Genomic DNA, 25,667 nt, shown 5'->3' on the forward strand with positions numbered 1-25,667 from the left:
CTTGGCTCTCTTGTCACTGTCAGATCCTGTGCTTTTTCTGCTGAGCCACGGCTTCCTGCACTGATGAGCTCAACATCCCCCATGCCACCCCCTCCCCAGCACAGGATCCCAACCATCTTATGGGTGGAGGAGTCAACCTCAGCTCCTCTTCCAGGTGGCCGGCCAAGCTCGGATCACACCCGGCATCCCTCATCCACATCGCCTCTTCCCCACCACCCACGACCAGTAATCCAGTGTGCATAGTTGTAAACTTGTTTCTTTAAATAAACAGTCTTGAGTTTCATACCAAATAGTCTCTTAAGAGAAGGAACGTCTCCAGGCCACCTCGTATTTAGCATACAGTGAGCCACATATTTGCACAGAGAGAGTGTATGTGGATATAGAGATCGCTCGATCGCTATAGATATCGTTGCTCATCCAGATGGGAGCTATTTATGATGCTGAGTCATTTGCAGAGAATGCCACTGAGGAATTCCAGGCTGGGCTCCGAGCCCCAGCATCACAGACCTCATGGCTCTCTGCCTCGTCTTCACTGTTCACAAATGAGAGGTGGGAGGGGGGCCTCCCATCACAGGCCAGGGACAGAAGGGAACATTTTGACCACAGGAAATGAAGATTTCCTCATAACCAGTTCCTACTGTAAGTCATTCTCCTCCATCCAGAGCCTTGCACCCTTAGGGATCATCTTGTCCAATTCCTTCATTGTGTAGGAGAGAAAACTGAGACCCAGAGTGGGGAGGGACTGGCCCAGTGTCACACAGAGAGTCGGGGACAGAGCTGGTGCTAAAGCCCAGACCTTCTGGCTGCTGCCTGGGGTTTCCACATTCCCAGCAACCTTCTTCAGGTTTTGTCTCCAATGTCTTGGCATTTCCTCTCACTGAGGAGCTTCTCATCTTCCAAAATTTGGAGATGTCACTGAGCACTTGCACCTTTGGGCTCTTGCAGGACAAAAGCTGACTCCAGCTTGTTTGGGTACTCCAGCCCCATGCTTAGTGCAAGACCTGCACACACTGGCTGCTCAATACGTGTGTACTGAGTGTTATATAAGACCAAACTCAGTACCAATTCCTGGGGAACCCATTTGGAAAAGCACCCATCTATCTCCACCCTCTCTTTCTTGTCTCTAAGCCAGTTCCCTATCCATGCAAAAATAGACTCCCTCCCACTCACCACCCACCTCTGCCCAATTCTATAATGAATCAATTTTATTAATAGGCTTTGGGATGGAAACTTGACAAAGGCTTTTTGTGAAAGTCTCACTTTATCTCCCTACATAGTTCACTTCTCAAAGAATTCTAATAAACTGGTCAGGTGGGATTTGGTCTTACATAAAATATTCATTAATCCACTCTTTCCCTCCATATAGAATGTATTGGTTTAAGCATTCAGTGATCTCTAACCTGTGTTATAGATTCTATTCAGTTGTTCTAAGAGGCAGTGGGATGAGATGGAAAGAGCATGGGCTTTGGAATGAGGGCCAAGTTGAAGTCTAGCTGGCCCCTTACTGGTTTTTCATTCACATTGATTACTCTGAGGATTAAATGAGATAATATATGTAAGGTGGATGGCACATAGTAAGTGCTCGATGCAGGTTTGTGAATAAATGAATGAATGATTATGAATGATTGGCTCAGGACCCATATGAACAAGATCTTAAAGCTGGAGGAGCCAGCTGACTCTGCAATCTGAGTTAACAAAGTCATACTACCCAGGAAGGGTGGTTTGAAAAGTCTTGAGAAGCAAACTTCAGGATTAGGCTGTTGGTTGGCCTGTCTCCAGGCCAGAAAGGAGGATCTTTCTCCAGCCCCTGGTGCAAGGGGTTCCCTCAGCTCAAGAAAAAATTTGAGTCTGGAATCTGGGTTCAAAACAGAAAACTCCTTGAAAATCAAGACTGTGTCATTTTATTGCTGGATTCTGCCTTTCTCTCAACTAGAGCCTGGCTCAGAGTGGTGTGGAATAGGCAGAGAGGTCCACAGCACATATTCATGTTGTGAAGATGAGGTGCATTGACTTGAGTTGATCTGAGTTGACTTGGCTTGAATTGACTTGAGTTGTTCTGAGTTTACTGGTGGACTCAACTCTTGGGCCCACCAAGAGAGAAGCTTCCCGAAACTTGGACTTAGCTAAGACCTGGCTGGTCTCATAGCACAAGGGAGACTTCACAGGTGATGTTCTGGGGACATTATAGAGTATCCCAAAGATAGAGGCCTTTCAGAGAGGACCAGGGCCATAGTCAGCACTGAAGAGCTGGATAGCAGTCTTGGCTCAGTCAGGGGGCACCACAAGGCTAAATGTCCCTTAGGAATCTTTAAAATCTATTGGAACTCTGCCAGGACCTTTTCATATTTTCAAGGCAATAGAAGCCTTTCTTACTGGCATAGAAGGATCTTTTTGGGGTACCCACTTCAGTGGGAGGATGGCCTCCAGGCTGGAAGGTCAACTAGACTCAGCAATGAGGAGAGAAGACAGGGTGAAGCTGGGAACCAGGCAGAGTTTCGTACTACAGATGCTGGGACCATTGTAAGTGGGTCCTCCCATGGAAGCGAGGGTTTGGGGATCTGAGTGAGATGTGATTCTAACTCTAGACTTATGTCAGGCAGTGTTTGCTGAAGGGAAAATGACCCAGAAAGTACATTGGGAAATCAGGCAAGACCTATAGCCTCACCATGCGGAGGGCAGCCCGCACAGCTCAGGCCCCTTGGCCAGCCCCACCCCAGGCCCTGCCCACCACAGAATGCAGCCAGCACCTGAGGGAGACAGGAATGAGAACACCAGTGAGCTTCAGGTGAGCGGGGGCTGCTCACACGCTTACTGCACTTACCAGTGTCTGTCTCTCACACGGGTCTGGGAACCCACCAAAGGAAATATGTTGCATTCCTATCATCCCCTTTGTACCCCCTAAAAATCTGGGTACAGATTATAGACATCAGTGTTTGATGAGTGAATAATCAGGTCAGAGTAAGATTTAGAAAGCCAGTGGAAGATTTCAAGATGGCAAAATGGAAAATTTCAAGATCTCAAGGTGGCCAAGGTCCAAGGTAGAGATGCCTAGCCAGAAAAAATAACATAGACCCAGAAGCTGCCCCTCAGGAGTTTGGCTCATGGAAAAATAATGCACTAAATGGAGCCAAGGGACAGGGTGGTGCAACGTGGGCTTAAAATAATGTTCCTCAGCATCCTGGGCTTCTAAGAAGGTTCTCAGGGCCCATTATGGGATGGGTTTGGGGAAGAGAAGGCCTCAAAGAAGAAGCCCTAGATCCTCCAAATCCATTTCAACCACAAAAGCTTCGCTTTTATCTGTTGTATATGTTGGATTTCCTCCTAAATTTTTACTTTTAAAGGGTTCTTTTGATTTTAAAAAGTGCATTTGGGAAAGTACTGGCATTGAAAGAGCCTATGCCTTTGGAGGTAGACTGGGTCCAGATCTCAGCTCCATCCCTTTCCACCAGTGGGACTTGGGGCAAGTGTCCCTTTGAGCCTCCATATTCTCAGCCATGAGACACCCTCCCAGGGCTGTATGAGCACAGCTAAGAGGCTCTGGTACCTCCCAGAGGCTGGCACACATGTGATTGATTGATGCTGTACAAGATGACTTTAGCTGGTATACAGATGAACATTTATTATTTTAATAGCTTGCAAGTGATGCGTGTTAGAAATATATAACCAGCACACTAAACTGTGATTTATGAAAATAATATGGCATTTCCTCTGAAAATAAAATTGTGATCTTTTTAAAAAGGCAAATCAATTTAAAGAGAAATAGTAAGTGATAGGGCAGAAATCATGAAGGTGGCACAGGAATGACTGAAATTTCGGGGAAATTGAGAGAATCTATGTAAACACCAATCACAGTGTCTGTCACTTAAGAAGGGCTCAAAAAGTTAGTTCTTATATCCTTCTCTTTATTTTAGCTCCCTGGGGTGGTTGAACCTAGAACCATGCTCAAAAAAACAAAACAAAACAAAAACAAAGCTTCCTGGGACAAAGTAGGGGCCCAGGCCCAGTCGGCCTGGAACAGTGTGGGGTGGGCATGAGACAGGCAGCCATGGATCCAGCTCTGATGGGCAGAAGTGGTCAAGTGTGGCCAGGGAGCTGGCCACAGGCACACAGAGCAGTCCGAGGCTGCTGAGGTAGCATCTCCCACAAAGTGGGCACAGACCATCGGGGATCCATGAGACAATTTGAAGAGTTATTCAGGCACAAATTAAATAGCACTGGGAGAGAATGACTGCCTTTTTGGTTGATTACATCAAGGAGAGAGTCTCAATTGAAGGTTAGCCTCTCCTTAACCATCTTGATTTCCTTTCCAAGGAAGAGGCTCAGACTTCAGCCGGCAACAGTAACTAGCTGGAAGTGGATAACGATGTTTTATTTTCCATTTATTTGTTTTTAACCATGGCCTTCTATTTACAGAACAGGATACTGCATTCCTGTTTATGAGAAGGATCTTATGTTCTCTTTCCAAATATACGTATTAAAGGTCAAAAAATGAATCTGTTACTCTTGCTAAGTATAAAGTGAGTAATAGTAAATGCAAGATGTACATGAGGAAAATAGAGAGAAGTGGTGTATGACTGAGGCAAGAGTAACCGGGCAAAGGTGTTGCAAGGGGTTCCGTGGCTCCAGAGCCCATGCTGGGCCCAGAGGCAGGAATGTCTCCAGGCCCCACCACAGCCTCCGGGGCAGTCCTCATCCTGGGGAGGGCAAAGGAGACCCCATCCTAAGAAGGAGGGAGATTGCTGGGCAGGTGACCCAGAGCCTCCTGCCTGAGCTGGGAGTGCAGAGACCAGGACAGCAGCCTGGCCAGCAGTCAGTGAGGTCAGGGCTACCACCAGAGGGTGGATCTGAAACAGACCCTAGGCCTCTGGTTTCTGGCAAGGTTGATTACATCCAGAAGGGGGTCTTAATTAGAGGCTGTGGTCCAGTGGTTGATCATAACTTGGATTATCCAGCTGGGGCAGGAAGGAGCTGAGGGACAGGAAGAGGCAGCCCGTGTCAGCCTGGTGTTCAAGGAATCAGGTGTGAACCTAAACAGTTCACAGCAGCCTTAGAGAGGGGCTGGGTGTGAATTAGGGTACACTGATAGCAAGCAACAGAGACTAACTCTGTCATACTCAGACAGAAAAGGGGGTTATCGAGGTTATCAGATGGGACCCAGAACCAAAGGGAAAGCTGGACACAGGGCTCAGAAAAGGACCAGAGCCAAAGCTGCACAAGGGGTCTGGAAGCAGGACCTGAGGCCAGTTTTGTCCAGGTCCCCTCTGGGATGCATCTCAGCCACAGCCGCTTTTTTCCTCCTTGCATCACTCGGCTCATGAGTCACAGCCCCAGGAGGGAGACAGCTGGCCTGGCGTGGGTCCCGTGTCCTCCTCTCGGCCAGCCCAAAGCATGGCGGCTTGACAGGACTGCTTCCAAGATTGAACGTGAGGAAGGGGTGGTTCCCAAAAGGAAAATCAAAGGGCTGTCACCAAAAGGAGGAAGAGTGGATTCTGGGCAGCTCAAACCAGCAAATGTCGACCAGGAGGATCCCAGGGAGTACCAGGCACTGTGGTCTCCTAGGTGTCACTCTCTGGGACCATCCCTGAGGCCTCCTTTCTCCTACCCTGAATGGACAAACATCACCATCCCAGTCTGGGAGCAGTGGTCTGCTGTACCTGAGTAAGGTGGTGAGCTGCTGCAGTGAGGGTCCTCCGATGGGCTGGGGGCCCTAGGGGAAGGGTACTGGGCAAGTCTGATCCTTGGCCCCAGGGCTGAAAAGGATCTGCTGGGCTGAGGAAGTCTAATGAGAACCGACTCACTCAGGGGCTGCAAACCCGCTCATCAGCAGGCTTGGCGGAGAGCACATGCATGGAGGAACTGTGACAGGGGACAGACATGCTTAGCTAGCAGGACAGCCTCTGCCCACTCCAGGGAGTGGAGTTACCACTCCAACTGTTACCACACAGGCACGGGGCCCCAGGGTTGATGGTTACACCTGGGCTGGTTTGTTTAAATGAAGGCCCAAATCAGGAGTTCTATGTGAAACTCCTCCTTTTTTAGTATTATCAATTAACAGGAAAACAATTAAATATTGTGTTGACCAAACAATACGTACCACCAGTTTGTGACCATGGGAACTAACTTCTACTCATCCACTACAACTAAGATGAGACATCACTTCCTCCAGGAAGCCTTCCATGACTTGCCCCTCCCTCTGCCTTGCCACCCATTCTTTGGACTCTCACAGACCCTGTATTTCCTTTTGTCACAGCACTGACCCTCTGTGTTACTTGGAGGCACACAAGTTCGTTTGTTTTTGTCTGCTGCTTTTTGACTGTAAGCTTCTTGAGGAGACCCACTGTCTCTTGTTACATCTATGCCCAGCATCATGCCTGACACACATGAAGGGCTGTGGCATTGATGGAAGGGGGCTATAAGGACTGCAGGTGTCAAGGTTATACTGTGGCAACAAGTTAATCCTCAAATCCTGTTGTGACTTAATACAACAAAGATTTGTTTCTCCTTAACATGATGTCTTCTGTGGAGCCAGCAGCTCTCCAGGTAGCGTCCTTCCCATTGGTGACTCCGGGATCTAGGCTGGCTCCGCCACTATGGAGCAGTGGAAGAGAGTGAGTGGAGAACTCATAGTCACTCTTTTTTTTTTTTTTGAGACAGAGTCTCACTCTGTCGCCAGGCTAGAGTGCAGTGGTGCAATCTCGGCTCACTGCAACCTCCAGCTTCTGGGTTCAAGCGATTCTCCTGCCTCAGCCTCCCAAGTAGTTGGGATTACAGGCCCGCATCACCATGCCCAGCTAATTTTTGTATTTTTAGTAGAGGCGGGGTTTCACCGTGTTAGCCAGGATGGTCTTGATCTCCTGACCTTGTGATCTGCCCGCCTCAGCCTCCCGAAGTGCTAGGATTACAGGCGTGAGCCACCGCACCCGGCCAACAGTCACTCTTAATACCTCAGCCCAGAAGTGACACTGATTGATTCTTCTCACAGGCCGTTCGTTGGCCAAAACTAGTCACATGACCTATCTCACCATCAGGGGCGGGAAAGAATTCACTGAGTTCACGTTCTTGCAGCACAAGCCCTGACCTGCCGCTGGCAGTGCTGGGGAGCCAGGGGTCCAAGAGGAGGACTTGGTCTATGCGTGGGGCAGAGGCAGCCAGGAACCAGAGGTGCTCGAGACACAGAAACTTGCCAGCATCACCGAGAACCAGAGGTGCCTCATGGCTGGTACATGAAAGCACCTCTTAATTTGCATGTTTAACTCAACACATCCTAAAAAGTGGGAAAAGAGTGGGGAGAGAATTTCATTAACCTGAGCTTTCCACCTTTCCTTATTTTTCCAATCAGTAAACACTAGCAAATGAAAATCAAGTTGATGGAAAAATAGAGGTCAAATGCCAATGGGCAAACTGTTCAGAAAGAAATTGCCACCTGGTCCCTTCAACATCTTACGTGGTGTCCCTGGTGACCCAAGAGCGATTGCAGCTGTTGGAAGGGCTCAGACGCCAGTGCACTCGGGGATACCGACCCTCACTGCTCTGACAGCCTTGGCCAGACCATGGCTAATAGCAAGTCAGTGGGCCCCACTCTGGGGGGCTCCAAGACACTTGCCCTGCTTTCTTCAGGCTATATCACAACAGCAGATGTTTCTTTGGGATGGAATCACAGGATCTTAGATGGCTCTAGAAAGAGCAGAAGCTTAGGAGCCAGAAAGATCTGGGTTCAAATTCCAGTTCTTTCCTAGTAAGTCAACTTCCTACCTAGCAAGACCCTTCACCGCTCTGAGTTTCAGCTTTATCACCTGTCTAATGGGTACAAGGATAACACCTACCTCCCTGAACAATTGTGCATAGTCTCTGACATTACGTGTCTAATGCATAATGTCCTAATGCACAGTATGACCTCAATTGATGTCATTGTTTTTCCTTTTCCCCCATTGGGGTCAGAGGGACTGAGTCCAACCTCCCCTGACTGCAGCCAGCCAGTTCCTATTTGCATACCTCTGATGACAAGAAGCTCACTACTCTTCCTACTGCCCCCCTCGCCCTGCAAGCCCCGAGCATCTTGCTCCATTTTTTAATTACTCCCACGATGTTTGTGAAGAGAGGGTCTTCACAAACCTAGTCCCTAGGGACTAGGGATTGAGGGGAAGGTGCCTGGCTCACTTCCCTACCTGGCTGACTAATCACAGCCTTTGCCCTCAGGAGTTGTGCGGGGGAACTGAGTATAGTGAGGATGAAGGAGGTGAGGGGATCAGGGTGGAGGAATGTGTATCCATTTCTGGTTCACAAAAGGAAACAGAGAAATCCATCACACATGGGAGACAGGATCAGGACTGGGGACATTTGTCCCATAGAAAAGAAATCTCAGGAAGACTGCCACAGGACAATGATGGAGGTTCAACCTAGGGTTAAGTGTGGGGAGCCACAGAGGGGAAAACAGGAGCCTCAAATAAGAGCAAACTTTCCTTCATTCATTCTGCAAGCACTCCCTGTTTCTCCACCCTGCCTGGCCCCAGGCTGAGCATAAGCGCAAGAAATGAATCCGCGGCCTTGACCTTGGGAGAGTGGGCAGGCATGTAGATGATAATATGGAAACCATTTGAGTATTGCTGAGATAAAGGAAAGTTCAATGGGGGCTGTGGGAGCTCAGAGTGGGGGTAGCTGGCCCACTAGGGAGGGGAAGGATGAGGAGGCAAACAGAAAGTCGGGAGAAAAGGGATACCAGCTAGAGGGGCACCATGGGCAAAGGCACAGAGGTGAAAATCAGCCTGCTGTGTGGAAAACCCACCCCTTTCTCTAGTGCTTGAGCAGGGAGTGGTGACAGGTGGGCTGATCCAGCAGCAAAGGGCCTTGCAGACAGCCACAGAGCAGAGACCCTGTCCCAGGCTAGGAGGAAGCCATGGAAGGGCAAGTTGTTTTTCATTTTTGTTTTTTCAGGAAAAAAAAATTACTGAACTATAACCTATGTTCATAAAGTTCTCCTAAGTTTACAGCTCAGTGAGTTTTCACAAAGTGAACACGCCCACGTAACCTTCCCCAGCTTGAGACACAGAAACTTGCCATCACGGAAGCTCCCTTTGCTCCCCTTTCCAGTCCCCACCTCCCTGCAAAAGGAGCTGCTGTCCCAACCTTTTTTTTTTTTTTTTTTTTTTTTTTTTTGAGACAGAGTCTTGCTCTGTCACCTGGGCTGGAGTGCAGTGATGTGATCTCGGTTCACTGCAACCTCTGTCTCCCAGGTTCAAGCGATTCTCCTGCCTCAGCCTCCCAAGTAGCTGGGACTACAGGCATGCGCCACTACGCCCAGCTAATTTTGTATTTTTAGTAGAGATGGGGTTTCACCATGTTGGTTGGCCAGGATGGTCTCAATCTCTTGACCTCATGATCCGCCCACCTCAGCCTCCCAAAGTGCTGGGATTACAGGCGTGAGCCACCGCGCCCGGCCCCGACTTCTAATTTCATAGATTCATTGGCTGTTTCTGAACTTCACATAAATGAAATCACGCCGTGTTGGACCCCTGCTCAGCGACGTTGGAGAGTCTCTTGAGTTGTTGCATGTGGTTGTCATTCATTCTCATTGCTGGAGTAAATCTCATCGTGGGACTAGACCAAAATGCAGTTCTAGTGTTGATAGCCACTTGGGTTGTTTTCAGCTTTAGACTCTTGGGAGAAGCGCTGCCATGAAGATTCTTGCACGTGTCTTTGGAAAAACACATGTACACATTTCTAGGGGGTTTATGCCAAGGAGTGGAGTTGCTGCATCACACGAGATGCGGGTTCAGCTCTAGCAGATACTGTCAAATGTTTCTTCCAAAATGATAGTAGCAATTTACATTCCCTACTGTAGCTACTTGGTGGAAGTTTCAGGAGCTCCAAACCCTCACCAACATTTGGTATTTTCCGTCTTTTCCATTTCAGCGATTCTGGTGGATGTGGAGTGGTATCGTTGGAATTTTTATTTCCCCAAAGACGAGTAGGTTAAACACCTTTTCATATGCTTCCTAGCCATTTGGACATCCTCTTTCCCAAAGTGTCTATTCAAGGCTCTGGACAGGGAGGGTCAAGGGCCGCCTTTCATTTTAGAAAGTTATCTCCGGCAGCCAAGTGGAGTGTCTGGGATTGGAAGTGGGTGTCCTGGAACCTCTGGCTGATACCAGGGGCATCTCTTAGGTACCAGGTTTCATCAGCTTCCTCTGCCTTCTTCACTCCTCACAGTCACCCTTTGACCTCACAGGTCAAAAGTGTTATCAGTATTTCACAGATGAAATGGCCAGGCTCAGAGAGGTGAAGGGCCTGCCCAAGCTCTCACAGAGGGTGCTGAGAGGACAGCTGGGATGTTCTCAGCCTGAAGCAGGTAGCCCAGGGAGGAATAGAACAGAAGGGAACAAAAGGAAAGTGAAGAAGCAGCTACAAGGACATCTATCTCACTCCTTATTTTGCAGAAAAGGAAATTATCCACCTCTCTCCCCAATTCTCTCCCCTTCCTTCCCCTCTCTCTGCATCACACCAAAAGTCCCTACAGAGGTCAGCAGCCATCTGGAGGTGAGTGTCCCCAGCCTGAGACTGTGTTGGAGGCCCAGTGATGTGCAGGGAGCCAATTTGGTCAGCTCCTGTCTCTGCCACCACTCACCGTGTGGCCCTGGACTGGTCACGTCACCTCCCTGAGCCTTAGGCTCTTTACCTGTTTCAATAATCCCTTCCTCTGGGCCTTGTGGGGAGAAATCACTGAGGCAAACTGATGCAGTGCCCAGCAGGGCACCTGGCGTCATGCAGCCCTTAGTTTACTTGGCACACTCTCATTCCTTCCCCCGACACTTCTATGACTAGCGGGGCTCCGTGTTCTGCCCAGGCCCCCTCTCCCTGGGTAGCAGGGTCAGCCTCTTCACGTCTCATGCAGCCACAACAGGCCACTGGTGGGTTCCTCACTGCCTGAAAGCAGGTGTGGTGGGCCAGGCATGGCATCCCCTCCCGCATCACCTCATCTCCCTGCAGCTGCCCGCACTCAGGCTGACAGCCACACAATGAGTCCCAGAAGGGCCTTTCTCCTCTCAAGGACTCTCATCTCAGAGCCCAGACGCCTTTATTTTAGGAGCTGTGGTTAGTAAAGTGCTTCATCAACGCCACCTCCAAGTAGCCCCCCGCCCCCTACCACACACAGCCCGTGTGACTGTCTCACCCGCCCTGTCCTTCCACTCGTTAATCCGTGCTGCCTTTCATGAGCATCTCCAGGCACTGTGCTAGGCACCAAGAGGCCCACCAGCTCCCTCCCTTCATGGAGTTTCCTCTGCATTGAGAGAAACAGACAATAAACAAATAGATGGACATGGTAAACAGGATGACTTTGGATGGTGCTCAGGGCCGTGGAGATGATGGAGAAAGCTATAACAGAGAGGGACGGGCAGTCGGCCGCTCGGTCCCAGAGCAGAGTCAGGAACTCCCAGGCCTGCTGCCGGGGATGGCGTGTCCTTCTCTGGTTTGGGCTCTTCCTGGAGGGAATAGTGACACTGCAGACCTCCTGGGGGTTGTCCCAGGATTTGGCAAAAGATCCTGGCTGCTCCTGACCCCTGGCACTTCCTCCATCCACCAGCTTCTCCCCTCCCGCCTCACAGGATTTCTTCCTCCCAATCCTACTGGATCCTGAGCAAACTGAGTCCTTTCCTGATGGTTTCCCCATCCCCAGGGGCAAGGGCAACTGAACCCCACACAGGGCCGGCAGAGACCCTCAGCTCTACGCAAGCAGCACACTCTGTCTCCCTTCTCAGGCCTCCACCTTCTCTCCCTCCTTCACCCCCTTCCTGACTCAGTCTCTCTGTCTCTGTGCCTCATCTCGCTTTTCCCCTCTCCAACTTCCTGTTACTCTCCTTCTCCTAATTTTCTTTTCTTTCTTTTTCTTTTTCTTTTTTTTCTTGAAATGGAGTTTCGCTGTCGTCACCCAGGCTGGAGTGCAATGGCGCGATCTCGGCTCATTGCAACCTCTGCCTCCTGGGTTCAAGTGATTCTCCTGCCTTAGCCTCCTGAGTAGCTGGGATTACAGGCACCTGTCACCATGCCCGGCTAATTTTTGTATTTTTAGTAGAGACGGGATTTCACCATGCTGGCCAGGCTGGTCATGAATTCCTGACCTCCAGTGATCCGCCCGCCTTGGCCTCCCAAAGTGCTGGACAGGCGTGAGCCACCACGCCCGGCCCTAAATTTACTTCTTATCGGGACATTCATTTCCTTCAAATAAATATATGTATTTTTAAATGCACTGAGCCCCTACCGGGTGCAGGCATAAGGTGAGGAGCTTGGGTCTAATCAAAGATGAGTAAGACATGGACTTCCCTGCAAGAGAGATGAGTCATGTACCTAAATAAGTGAAATGGGGAGGCTGAAAGTGGCCAGTGTGATAAAGGAGACACTGATGGGGGCTGCAGAGTAGGAGGGTTCCTGAGGGCTTCAAGGAAGAGGTGATGTTTTTAGTCACCTTGAAATACGATCATGCAATGAAACGTGGGCTGACTCTGGGCCTCTCCTGTGGACAGTTGTTCAAGGACCAGCTCATTTGCCTGGAACATAGGGAATTTGAATGTCATCTTTCTTTCACTTTACAGTTCTCTGATTCTGACTCACTTCCTTACCAATCTCACCACCTTCTCCTTCATTTTCTCTTTCATCTGTACTTTTTTTCTTCCGCACCTGTCCCTTCACAGACACAAGACGTACTTTTGAGTTTTGTCCTCAATTTCGTTTTCCTTCCATCCTTTTCTCTCAAGTCTAAGTCCCACTCTCCAGCATCCTTCCTTCCTAACCTCCAAGGTGCCCTGGTAGACCATGTGGACTTTGATGTCTAACAGACCAGGGTCTCAGCCCAGTGACTCAACTCTCTAAGCCTTCATTTCATCATCTGGAAACAGCCTCCTAGGGCTATTGTACAAACCAATGAGACAAAGGATGTGGAAACGCTTCCTACTGTAAATGAGAGTCTTTACCGTTAACGAGGCTCTTTAGACTGTAAGTGACAGAAACCCAACTCAAGATGGCCTAAAGGGAAAAGGGAAAGTCTGATGTTGCTAGGTCAGACACACATGGCCCCAGGGCTTCAGACAGTGACCACAACAATCTATCCTTCTACATCTCTCCACTGCCATCCCCCATGTTGGGCAGGCCTTCCTTTGCAGAGTGGGAACACAGCCATCTCCTTCCTATCAGCTGAGCAACTCCAGTGAAAATCGGGCACCCATTCCAGTGGTGTCAGCAAAGCTCTGTGATTGAACGTCAGTGGACTCAGCCCTAACCCATTCCCATAGCCAGGCCTGGGTCCCACGCTATCACACGGAGCCATTAATGATGGGATCCTCCCACCCAACCCATAAGGACCATGAGTGGGAAAGGGGAACATCTTCCCAGAGAGGGGCCATTTCACAGTTACAAAAAGAAGGGGAAATGGCTGTTACGAATCAAGCTCCTTGAGCAACGGAGACAAGAAACACAGGGAAAGGAACAGGCTCACGCCTTCTTAGCTCTCAGGTGTCATCTCCTCAAAAAAAAGTCTTCTCTAATCCCTTAAGGATGTGTTGGGTGCTTCACCTGTGCTCTAGCAGCACCTTATGCTTCCCCTATTATCATACTTTTCACGTTTATTATACTATTCTATTTGCTTGTCTGTCTCCTTCACAGGACTTTAAGTATTGTCAGGACAAAGTCAGTGCCTGTCTTGCCTGTTGCTGTACACCCAATGTTGACAAATGCCGGACCCTTAGTAAATGATGGATGGAGGGATGGATGGATGGATGGATGGATGGAGGGAGGGATGAGTGGTGAGATGGATGGAAAACAGACAGCTGGATGGGTGAATGCATGGATGGTAGGATACATGAGGGTAGGTGAATGAATGAGTGAGTGGTGGAGCGTATGAACGATGGACGACTGGTTGGATAATGAGTGGATGAAGGGATGAATAAATAGATAGATGGATGGATGAATGGTTCGGAGATAACTGGTGAGATCAGTTTGGAATGGGCTTAGCCTGAACTGCCTGTAAACACAAACAGAGCTGCCCCTCAAGTTGTTGATAGATGAACCCCAAGTTCGGGAGAGAGGTCTGGGCTGGAAACAGAGGTTTAAGAGCTATTAACACAGAGACTACAATGGAGTGGATCAAGGTTACAGGGGAGGCAGCAAAGTGGGGGAGCCAAAATCAGACAGCACCTAAGTGACACTTGAACCCAGGGCTGTGTGATGTCAGAGCTTGCTTTCCTTCCTTCATTTTATGGCAGCTTGGCCACTACTTGAGGTGACAGCACAGAGTTAATGTCTCTCCCTCTCCCCTCCCTCCCCCTCCTCAAACCACTCAGCCAGAAGGGAGCAGCTGCCTGGGAGGACAGAGAGACAGATTATGTAAACTGTGATTGCCACCCACAGGAGGAGGAGGAGACTGAATAGGTATTGAAATGCGCTTTCAATAATGCATGTCCTCCTCCGCACAGGCCTGGGGCTTGCTGGGGAGGAGAGGATCCTTAAAGGGACCGATCCTCCTGTCCCCAACACCCACAGGCCCCCGGCCAGCCATACAGGTCCCCTGTGCACAATTGGAGGGCTCTATGGACATCCACTCCAGGGGTCCCCAACCTTTCACCCTCAAGGACGCCTTTTTTTCTTTCCCTCTTGACTTCAGTGGATTTGACTTTTTAAAGATTCTGTTTCCCAAACATGCTGCATTTAAGTCATGATTAATTCATTTTCCCCATTTTTTATTAATCAAAGACACTTAACTGCCAGTCAGAGCTTTGATCAGCAAGAGGTAAGCCACGAGGTGAGGTGATGTCATTCCAACCCAAAGCTAAGAAATATAGCAAGCAATATTGTTAGGCAGGCCGGCCTTGCTGCCAGAAAATGCCCTCTCTTCTTCTAACCCCAGAGATAGAAGAACCCCAGGCTGGGGACCAGGGATCCTGCCCAAGTCTCTCTCATTTCCCAAAGGAGGAAACCAAGGCCCAGAAAGGCAAATGGACTTGCCCGAGTCCACAGGATCAGTGAGACCTAAAGGCCAAGGCCTGGCCTCTGCAGTTTCAAATGACCTAGAACTTGGCAGTGAAACAGGCCAAGCAGCGGACCTGAAAGTCAAGAGCAGGGCAGGAGAAAGAGAAGCCATGAGAGCCACCACCTTCATTGTGCTCCTACTATGCACCAGACCCACTAGAAAGTGTCTACCACCTTGTTCTCACACAACAACCCGGAAGGCTGAGATTGACATTCCCGTTGCACAGAGGAAGAAATTGAGCATCAAAGAGGATCCATGGTTTTACATAATCCACTCAGCTGGGAAGTGAAGGATCAGGATTCCAGCAGGTGTGTCCAACCGACCGTGAAACTTTTTCCACCTCACTGGCCTGGCTGGGATGGAGGCAAGGAGATCATTCAGACCAGATTGGCATTTCTGTTTGCCACTCACCAGTGTGTGAATTTGGCTAATGATCTCACCCCTCTGAGCCCCTATTCCCTCCTCTGAGGAACTGGGATAGCATCTGATGGCTTGAGTGATGGTGGAGGATAAGAAAACAGGGTTAAAGAAAATGGGGCACAGAAACTAGCAGACAGAGAAGCTTTAACTTGGCAAACTGGACTGGGTGCAGTGGCTCGCACCTGTAATCCCAGCACTTTGGGAGGCCGAGACAGGCGGATCATGAGGTCAGGAGATCGAGACCATCCTGGCCAACATGGTAAACCCTGTCTCTACTAAAAATACAAAAATTAGCTGGGCGTGGTGGCATGCACCTGTAGTCCCAGCTACTCGGGAGGCTGAGGCGGAATTGCTTGAACCCAGGAGGCAGAGGTTCAGTGAGCCGAGATCGCACCACTGCACTCCAGCCTGGCGACAGAGCGAGACTCTGTCTCAAAAACAAACAAAAAGAAAAAAAAAAGAAAGAAAATGGGGCACAATACTTAGAAATGGCATCCTCTCGCTCTATTCCCTCCTTTTCTAGTGAAAAAGCTTCCAAGCTGGCAGAAGCCAGAGTGTGAGATCTGATTGCTCCTGTCTCTGGGGATCTCCTGGGTTGTAGTTCAGGAAAACTTTACCCTGTTCTTCCACTGCTTTCAGTTAAAGGGACTGTTTTCCTCTGGTCCAGTAATTCTAGGACAAGGGTTGAGAGTGGGACGAGAGTCTCTGCCTGTAGCTTGAATGCTCTCCTGGTCACCACCATCTGCTTCCACATCTGGTTTTATCGCTGGGTGGGAGATAGCTTGACCATTCCCATCACACCCCCGGAAACTCCGTTGATTTCCCCAAGGCAGCCAAAGAAGCTGGAGTGGAAATCTCAGCTCCCAGCAGCTAGAGAGGGTGACCCTGCTGGACTTGCCACAGTTGCTCCTCCTGGACCAGGCGGAGGTGGAGTAATTGACTCTCTGGTTTCCTCTGGAAGTGGTTTTAAATGAATAAGTGCAAAAAAAAAAAAAAAAAAAAAAAAAAGCCTGGTAACTGGGGTGGGGCACTAAGCAATTTCTTGGGCAGGAATTCAGCAGATTGGATGCTTGTGCCAGTGGTGTGGGCTGGGCTGAGACTCAGGGATGCACAGGGCTTGGTGCAGACAGGGTGGGAGCACTGACTAGCGGCACCACGCGGTTAGAGGGCTGCGATAAAGGTGTGTGAAGGGCGCTGCAAGAACCCAGGGTGGGCGCCACTGACTGAGTGGGTAGGATAGTATGGGTGAGGTGAGCTTCTCAGAAGACGGACCTTTGAGCTGAGCCTGGTAAGAAATGGGGAATTTCAGATAGTGTAGACAGATGCAAAGATGGGACCACATGAGAGCATTCTAAGGAGGAGTCCAGGTTGTTTGAATACAAGGGGATGGACAAAAGGTAGGGCAGGAGCGCAGGGCTTGGCCAGATGGTCAAAGGCCTTGAATGCTATTCCCAGTGCGAAAGGACTCCACGCTTTGGTCATGGCCACAGCATGAGCATACCTGGAGTGGGGCTAGTGTTTAAGAAAGATCTCTATGAGAATCAAACTGGAAGCAGATGTTCCCAAGCAAAAGCGATAGGCCAGCAGGAATCAGAAGGACCCTCAACTGGGCTGGAGAGATGTTTGTGGCGGGTGAATGGGTTAGATTTAGTGGCTGATTGGATGTGGGAAGGAGACGAAGAAAGGAGTCTCCCAGGATGGCATTTGCTTTGGGGCCCCTACTGGCCCCTCTACCCTGCTCAGGGTGGGGAGAGAGGACCCACCAATGCCCCGGCCAACCCAGGTTCCCAGGGAAGCTTGGACAGGGAGGGCCCCATCACCCACTCCCTCAAAACTGAAGAGAAAACTTACTACTTGCATTCTTGAGCTGGTCAACACACTCAGTTGCAAGTGAGCAAAATCCAACTCAAAGTGACTTCAGCAAAAGGGGGAATGTGTTGGTGTGTGTAATGAGAAGCTCTAGGGATGCTGCTTTCCCCTACAGTTGGATCACGCAGCTCGAATGAGGAGAGCAAACCTCATTCTCTCTCCCTGTCTTGGCTCAGCTTTCCTCTGTGTCCAGGCCAGCTCTCGTCACAGGGTGGTTTCTGCTGCTTCAGACTTACATCCCCACAGCTCAGCAGCCGCAGCAACAGGAGGCTCCAACAGCCCCATCAAAAGTTCCAGAACTGAGTCTCATTGGCCCCTTTTGGGTCACATGCCCTTCTCTGCACCAATCACTGTAGCCAGAGGGTGGACTACACTGATTGGCCTAAACTGGGGTCATGTGCCCTCTATGGGAGACCAGGCTGGGACCTCACCCTCAACTAAACCTCACTGAAGGAGACTGGGGGAGGAGCAGCTTCCCCAGAGGAAATGGGGATACCCTTTCTAAAATAAGGGAAATCGTTGCTTGATTGCTTTTCTACAGCAGCTGAGGGCAATGCAGAGTGGCCCCTCTTCTTTCCAGCATCTGACACCCATATTACGGTTTCATACCCAGGCCTCTTCAACACACCTTTAAAGTCCAAGAGATGATGGCCGGGTGCAGTCCCTCAAGCCTGTAATCCCAGCACTGTGGGAGGCCGGGGCGGTTGGATCACCTGAGGTCAGGAGTTCGAGACCAGCCTAGCCAATATGGCAAAACCCTGTCTCTACTAAAAATACAAAATTAGCTGGGTGTGGTGGTCGGCGCTGAGTGCCTGTAATCCCAGCTACTCCGGAGGCTGAGGCAGGAGAATCGCTTGAACACGGGAGGCGGAGGCTGCAGTAAGCTGAGATCACACCACTGCACTCCAGCCTGAATGACAGTGAGACTCCGTCTCAAAAAATAAATAAATAAATAAATAAATAAATAAAGTCCAAGAGATGAACCAGCAGGGAGATGCACTTGACCTTGTGCACATTTACAAAAAAACCAACTGCAACTATTCATTCATAGACCCATCTGCCTCCTGCGTGCCCTGGCCAGCCCTGCCTATCAAGGGTGATAGAAAGACCCAGACTCTGCCCCCAAGGAGTTTACAGTCAGTGGAGTCTATTTTAGGTATAATTCCCGGATAATTTAGTAGAGTCAGACTTACTCTCCAAAAAATACACTTCACTGCATGTGTTTTTCTGGTATTCGGATGCTTTTATTTGCTTTTAGATTAACTGCCTCGCATGAAAATCATGAATTGAAAAGACCTTTAAAAATTCACCATTTACTTCTGAGTCAATTTTGTCTTCACTGATAAAAAATACCTAATATCTATCGCGCATCCTCACTGAGGCAGCCTCTGGGAGTTTCACAATTTATTCTCCGGAAATCCGTATCTGGGTCCTGAGAAAGTGTGGTGGTCCCTTCAGGGACTAAGAGGGTGAGGGTCTGGAAACTGTTCTATTGGAACAGCGAGCTACAGAATGATGGTCTGGACGAAAGAAGACTCGGGGGCATGTGATCTCTACTACCCAGCATCTGTATGTGGAAGCAACGCACGTTAGAGGGTAGAGAGTAGAAGTGATTGGGAATAGATTTTTTAGCTCAATATGAAAGAGAAATATTTAGAGACCAGAGCTATTGCAAAACAAATAGACTGCCGTATAAGCTAGCAAGCTCCTCATTCCTGGAAGCGTGTAAACAGGACTCTTAGGTGGAAAGTTAGACCAAATGACCTCAGCCTCTTGCAACTAGAAGATTCCTCAACTATGGGCTGAACAGTGTTTGAGTTTTGGCTCAAACACTATTTTGCTCTGTGGCCTTGGGTGAGGCGCTGACCCTCTCTGAGCCTCAGTGACCTAGATAACCCCCATAGCGTCTTCGTCTTCTAAATACTTTGCCTTGCTCATGTCAGATATTCACACCTGCCTCTGCACACTCAGGCAATTTCTGCCCCGTGCATATTTCGAGGCTCCAGAGCCTGAGCAAACCAGCCCACCAAACCCACAGGTGTGAGGCAGCTTCTGTCTGTGCCTTCTGTTCCTAGAGAGGCTGATTCATGGCCATGGGGGATGCCTCCCCCATCTGACAGGTGGAGAAGTGAGGTCTGGAGGAGGAAACTAACCACTGGAGCCAGACGCACTCCCCACAAACACACCTGACTGGGCCTCTCCCACCTCACCATCTCCCTGTCCCCATTATTGGCCCTCAATCCACAAAGGACCCTGGGAATAGGCCTCTCCCCACGTCAGGTCAAGGGCAGCCACGGAAGCGGATGCAGATCCCAACATCTTGGACCTGAGAAGTGCATTTCCCACAGATCTCTCCACAAGCAGCCTTAAGGCTTTTTGCGTTTGATTTTTACAACAGCCCTGCAAGGGAGGCATTACCATCCCCAACTTCTGGGGAGGAAACTGCGGCTCAGCGAGGCCAGCAATTGTCTGAAACCAGCTGGTAAATAAGCTGCAGAGAGGGCACTGGACCAGGCCCACCTGCTCAGCCATGCTCCCTCCCTGGGGTCGCGCAGAAGCTCACCTCGGGAAGAAGGCCCCGCTCCCCCAGGAAGGGCCCCCTTGCCAGGACAGTCAGCCAGAGCCACACCTGACCCCAGTTCCTGCTGTCACTCTTTGCTAAAAGATGGAGGGGACCAGGTGGGCCTCGAGCTCCACCTTCCCTCGGACCTCTGCTGGGTCTTTTGGAGAAGCCACTTGCCCTCTCTGAGCCTCTGTTTCCTACCTAAGGATTCCATCAATCTAAGTCTCTGCACCCCTATATCTCCATCTGAGTGGGGAATAAAACTTCTGGCCACACAGAGTCACAAAGCATCCTCTACCCCTTGTCTGCCCTGATATGACACTGTAATGTGGAGAGCAGAAGACCCACTGCACAAATGAAGAAACTGAGAGGCTTTAACTTGTGCCCAAGATCACACAGTTAGGAAGACACAAAGCCAGAGATGCGATCCTGACCCTCACTACTCAGGCAGTGCCTGCCCAGGACTCTCACGCAGACCTAGCTGGGGCCACAGAATTCACAAGGATGCGGGGTAAGCTGATGACACACTTGTCAGTGGGCCCCACCAGCCACCAGGTCCTCCCTCCCTCCCAGGGCCTCACTGAAGCCAATTTCTGCACCGTCAGAGCCGCTGAACCTTCTGCTGTTGGTGGAAGCCAGTCACAGGTGACTGCCTAGCGGTCTCTCTCATCCACCAGCGTGGCTGTGGCCCTCCGTGCTCTCTGGGGTTCTGAAAACAGAACTGTGTGGTGCCAGGTGATCCAGAAGAGAAGCAGTGAGAGCTGGAAGGGCACATGAAGGGCAGTGTGGGCAGAGGGACAGGCAGGGAGGGCACTGCCGCCACAGAGCTGCCCTGGTTCCCTGCCCCCGGGGGAGCACAGCCCAGCAGGAGGGAAATGATGGGATATTTTGTGGCTGAATTTTCACAACTCATGAGAGAGGAAGAGATGATTAGCCCCATTTTTCAGCTGAAATCATTGATGCTCAGACATGAAGCAACTTGCCCAGGGTTACACAGCCAGGGAGCAGCAGAGCCCAGGTATGAACCATCATGCCTGTCTCCTTCCCCGCCCCTGGAGGTGCGTGATGCCCCCACACAGGAGAGTGCAGCGAGGCAGCCCTCCTCTAGGAGGGGGAGTTTTAGGGGTGAAGCACCCCACCCCCAGCTGTCCAGCCACCCTTAGCCTCTTCCTCTTTGCCACAGGCCATGCGGCACTAACAAGGACTCTAGTGGTCTCTTCGAGGGACCCTCATACATAGCTCTGCAGGCAGGCAAGGGATGAGCACAATCCAGTCTCTGGAGTCCTCACTCCCCAGAGCTTTCCTGGGAACAGCAGGAAGCTATTTTTAAAGCAGCATCCGCAGGCAGTAACCTGGGAGATGAGTCTCCCTCCAGATCCTCACCCCTGTGGGCTGGGGCCAGCGTTCACCCTGCTCACAGCTCAGCCAAGAAGCCCAGATCTGGGAAGGAGAGCAGGGAACATGTCATCTGTCAGGGGAAGCAGGTGGGTCTGCTCCAAACAAGCCTCGATTTTACCAACTGGAAGGGGCCTTAGAGCCCAAGGGAAACGTGCGTGTGTTCGTGCTCACACAGTTGTGTCAGTGCGATTGTGAGCATGGCTGGGGGTGCGCGTGTGTGCTCATGGCAGCTGAGTGTCTCCATATCCTATGCAGGCGTGACATTTAGGCATAAGTGCGTCTCTGTGTCTGTGAAAGCCAGTGTGCTGATGTCAGCTTGCCTCTGTGTGTGTGTGTGTGTGTCTCGGTACATCTGAATCTATTTGTTCCTGTGTGCATGTGTGTGGGTGTGAGTATGCATCAGTGTTTACGTGTGTCTGTCAGTCTCCCAGAAACCCTGGAAATACATGGGCAGAATTTTAGAAGTAGGAAGAGCATTCGCTCTCTCCAGCTCCCTCCCTTCTCTCCCCACTGCTCAAGTCACAGAAGGGGAAATCGTAGCTCAGAGAGGGGAAGGGACTTGCTCAAGGCCAGTCAGCCGCAGAGAGAACTGGAACCCAGATTTGCTTCCTGGCTCCCAGGGCCCGTCTACTCAGTCACCCCATTCAGGCTCCATTCCCAAGTCCAAAAGCTGTTCCCTCCTGCCCTGACGCAGGTGAGAACCAACAGGGCCCATCTTCTCCCTGGGCTTTGACTTGGCTGCTGAGAGGGGAAAAGTGTCTGATGCAAGTGTCTCTGTTATGGGCTCTGAGCAGAACATTGACTATGATTCAACAAACCATAGTCTGCTATTGGGGCAGAGCATGTACAAAGCCTACCAGCTGCCCAGCCCTGGTCCCACAGAGATCCCAAGAGAGGCCAGGCATGGCCCCTGCCCTCAAGATACCCACAGCTCAGCAGGAGGTCAGATAGGTCAACCAAAAACTATGACATGGGATTAAACATGCTTAACGGAGGCATGCAGAGAATCCCAAAGCAGCACAGAGGCAGAGGCAACTGATTCTGCCGAGAGGATCAAACAAAGCTAGTGAGGAGATGGGTGACATTTCAGTTGGGGTTTAAGAGAGAAATAGGTATGTCAGACATTGAAAGAGAAAGGGCCTTCTAAGCTAGGGGCACGAGTTATGCCAAGGCAACTTATTCACTTCTGACACTGTTCTAAAGAGGTCCAGCTCTTCCCTGGTCTACCCTAGGACTCTGCTGGCTCTGCCCTCCATGTCTCTTGTCTGTGCTCCTATTATTTCCACCATCTGGGATTTATTAATTCCTTTAGCAAATATGTCCTAGCCACCAAAAAGGTTCCTGGCCCTGAAAGTGGTATGGGAGATAAAGCTGTAATTTTGAGCATAGTCTCCATGTCTGACGGCAGGAGATGGGGGTAATTAATCATCAACCAGTCACAGCTCCTCATTTCCTATGTGCCTGGCCCTGTGTTCAGTGCCATGAGGAATGGAGAAGACCATGAAAGCTCATGGAGCACCATGCTTGCAACAACACAGTTAAGTCTTGAAGGCCCCATTTCTGGAAAAGAAAGTTGAAGCTCAGAGAGATGACCTGACTTACCTGAGGTTGCACACAGTGCTGAGAGCCAAACCAGCTCTGTGTGATGAGTGTGGGTTCTTTCTGCCAGGCTGGGCTGCCTGCCTTCACAACCAGAAACATGGGCGTTGGAAACTGCTGCTTCTGCTGTTCTTTTGCCTATAATTGTCTCCTTAACGGGCCTGTGACGCTTTCAGTTATGTTCTTTTGTAAATGCCAGACAAGCTTGGGGACCCAAGGCAGTAGGGAGATTGTCTGCCAAAGAAAGTAGAATCAAACCTCCCCTTCCAAGGAATCTTCCAAACCCAGCAGGTTTGAGGTTAAAATTGGAGAGGGCAGGAAACTCAGGGGTCAAGACTGGGCCCCTATGTGCCTTCCAAGAAAGCACCTCTTCCTGAATCTGATGCTCAGACCAAAAGAAGGGAACATGCATGGAGAGGACCCAGGCAGGCCCCACACATGAAGCCCTTAGCACTCTGCTTGCCTCTTTAATGTGAGCTAAGAAAAAAGGATTAGGCTGGGCGTGGTGGCTCATGCCTGTGATCCCAGCACTTCCGGAGGCCGAGGTGGGCAGATCTACCTGAGGTCAGAAGTTCAAGACCAAGCTGGCCAACATGGTAAAACCCCGTCTCTACTAAAAATACAAAAATTAGCTAGGCATAGTGGCAGGCACCTATAATCCCAGCTACTTGGGAGGCTGAGGCAGGAGAATCACTTGAACCCAGCAGGCGGATGTTGCAATGAGCTGAGATTGCGCCACTGTGCTCCAGCCTAGATGACAAAAGTGAAACTCCATCTCAAAAAAAAAAAAAAAAAAAAAAAAGAAAAGAAAGAAAGGAAAAGAAAAAAGGATTGATCTGCATTGCATGGCCTCCACAAAGCTTTGGGATTTTTTGAAATCTCTTTTGTTACGGAGGCTTCATAATCTACCTTGTGATTAGGAATTGCCACCCTGGTTTTGCAGATGAGAAGGGCTGGCTGCTTGGGATATAGAGATGAAGAGAGTACAGTCTCTGACCCCAAAGAACTCGTGGTGAAGAAACACAAACGCACAGAAGGCCTCTAGGGTGCTCAAGTCTGTAATACAAAGAAGCATGGGGGGCTGTACCAGGGACACAGGGGACTTGTTTCCAAGTTGGAGAGTCAAGAAAAGCTTTCTGAAGGAGCAGACATCTAAGCTGAGACCAGAGGAAGAAAGTTAGCCAGGCAAATGGAAATGGGGGGGCCTGGTATGCGATAGGTCAAAGGCTCCAGCCCAAAGCCTAGATCCCATTCCAGGACTCTGAGAAACACTGTTTGACACACCCATTGGACAGGTATGGTTTGGAAGAATTTAGCAGTTAGGATCTGGGGTGCGGATGGGAGGCTGGAGAGGGATTCCACAGCCAAAATCAGTCAGTCCCCAGACTGAGGGGACTCTCTCCGCCCCTTCCTGCCATAGCCAGGCCCCTTCTTTGAAAACTTTGCCCAGACCGTGGGCTCGGCTGCTACCTACCTTCTGTTGCCTGCCTCTGGTTTTCCTCCCTCACATCCCCTTTCCTGGTGAGCTGGGGACCAATCTAACCTGGAGGCCCAGGTTCCTGCAGGGCACTTAGTTTCCATGCATGGCTCCAGCCCCCATGGGCTCAGCGTTCCTCCCTGAAACATCCTCTCTGGCTGCTGTTTTAGCGCAAGATTTTGCTTCAGGGTAAATCCTGCATTTCCCAAACCAATGGCATCTTGGCGTGTAACTGAGATGCACAGGGAATCCCTGGATTTGAAGTCAGTAAGGCCTGCCTCTGGACGCCAGCTCTGTCACTGATGTAGCTTGGCAAGTTCTTACGTGTCTCTGGACTTCGATGTCCACAAATGTAAAATGGGGTAATGACACCAACTGCACAGAATTACTGCGAAGATTCAAATGAAACCCTGCATGCGAAAACTGCTCAGAAACGGTCCAGAGATGTGTAGATACAGGCAGGTACTACTGCTGTGACCCTGGTCACAGAAATGTCCATTCACTCAGCAAGTGTTTATCCAGGGCCCGGGTGCCAGGCTCTGCACTCAGAGCTGGAATCTAACAATGGACTAAGTAGACGCAGAGTCTGCCCTCAAGGACCTCACAGTCTGGGAAAGAGACGGACATGGACAACTTCAACGTAACGCAATTCATGCTTGGGTGGGAGGAAGCACAGTGGGTGGGGTAGCAGGGGGAGTCACCTTAAACCTAGGCCAGCCTGGGAAATGCAGAAAAGTTTTGTGGTGGTGGGTGTGGTGCTCAAGCCTGTAATCCCAGCACTTTGGGAGGCCGAGGTGGGCGGATCACGAGGTCAGGAGATCAAGACCATCCTGGCTAACACGGTGAAACCTCGTCTCTACTAAAAATACAAAAAATTAGCCGGGCATCGTGGCGGGAGTCTGTAGTCCCAGCTACTCAGGAGGCTGAGGCAGGAGAATCGCTTGAACCTGGGAGACGGAGGTTGCAGTGAGCTGAGATCGCACCACTGCACTCCAGCCTGGGCGACAGAGCGAGATCCTGTCTCAAAAACAAACAAACAAACAAAAAACAAACAAACGAAAGTTTTGTGGAAGCAAAATCCCAGTGGAGCAAGCCAGGACAGGGTCGGGGAAGAGAGGTCCCCCTCCAGAGAGGGACAACAGGAGGGGCAAAGGCCAGGGGGCAGGACCACAGGGTTGATGGGGACATGGCAAAGAGAGGGAGCTGAGGCTGTGAAGGCAAGCAGGATACATCGACTTTAAGATATGTTTGAAGTTCATGGTATTTTGTTAATTTGTCTTAAACAGATTGCAAACAATGTGTCGATTTTTTTTGAAAAAGTAAAAACT

At 50.2% G+C, this 25,667-nt stretch overlaps 1 protein-coding gene across 4 annotated transcripts in view; it reads left to right on the forward strand.

The window, feature by feature from the left end:
• CPLX2 (complexin 2) overlaps positions 1 to 25,667 on the forward strand; it is an 87,937-nt gene that overhangs the window by 13,439 nt on the left and 48,831 nt on the right. Inside the window, exon 4 of one of the 4 annotated variants that reach the window (XM_063811674.1) lies at positions 24 to 25,125. The exons of 2 other annotated variants lie outside the window; for them this stretch is intronic. The gene's annotated coding sequence lies outside the window, so the exon portion shown is untranslated. Of the gene's footprint in view, positions 1 to 23; positions 25,126 to 25,667 lie in introns of those variants that run through there. One more of the 4 variants, XM_063811675.1, reaches the window with a different exon arrangement.

This window comes from Pan troglodytes, chromosome 4, assembly GCF_028858775.2.
Source record: "Pan troglodytes isolate AG18354 chromosome 4, NHGRI_mPanTro3-v2.0_pri, whole genome shotgun sequence".
Taxonomy (NCBI): domain Eukaryota; kingdom Metazoa; phylum Chordata; class Mammalia; order Primates; family Hominidae; genus Pan; species Pan troglodytes.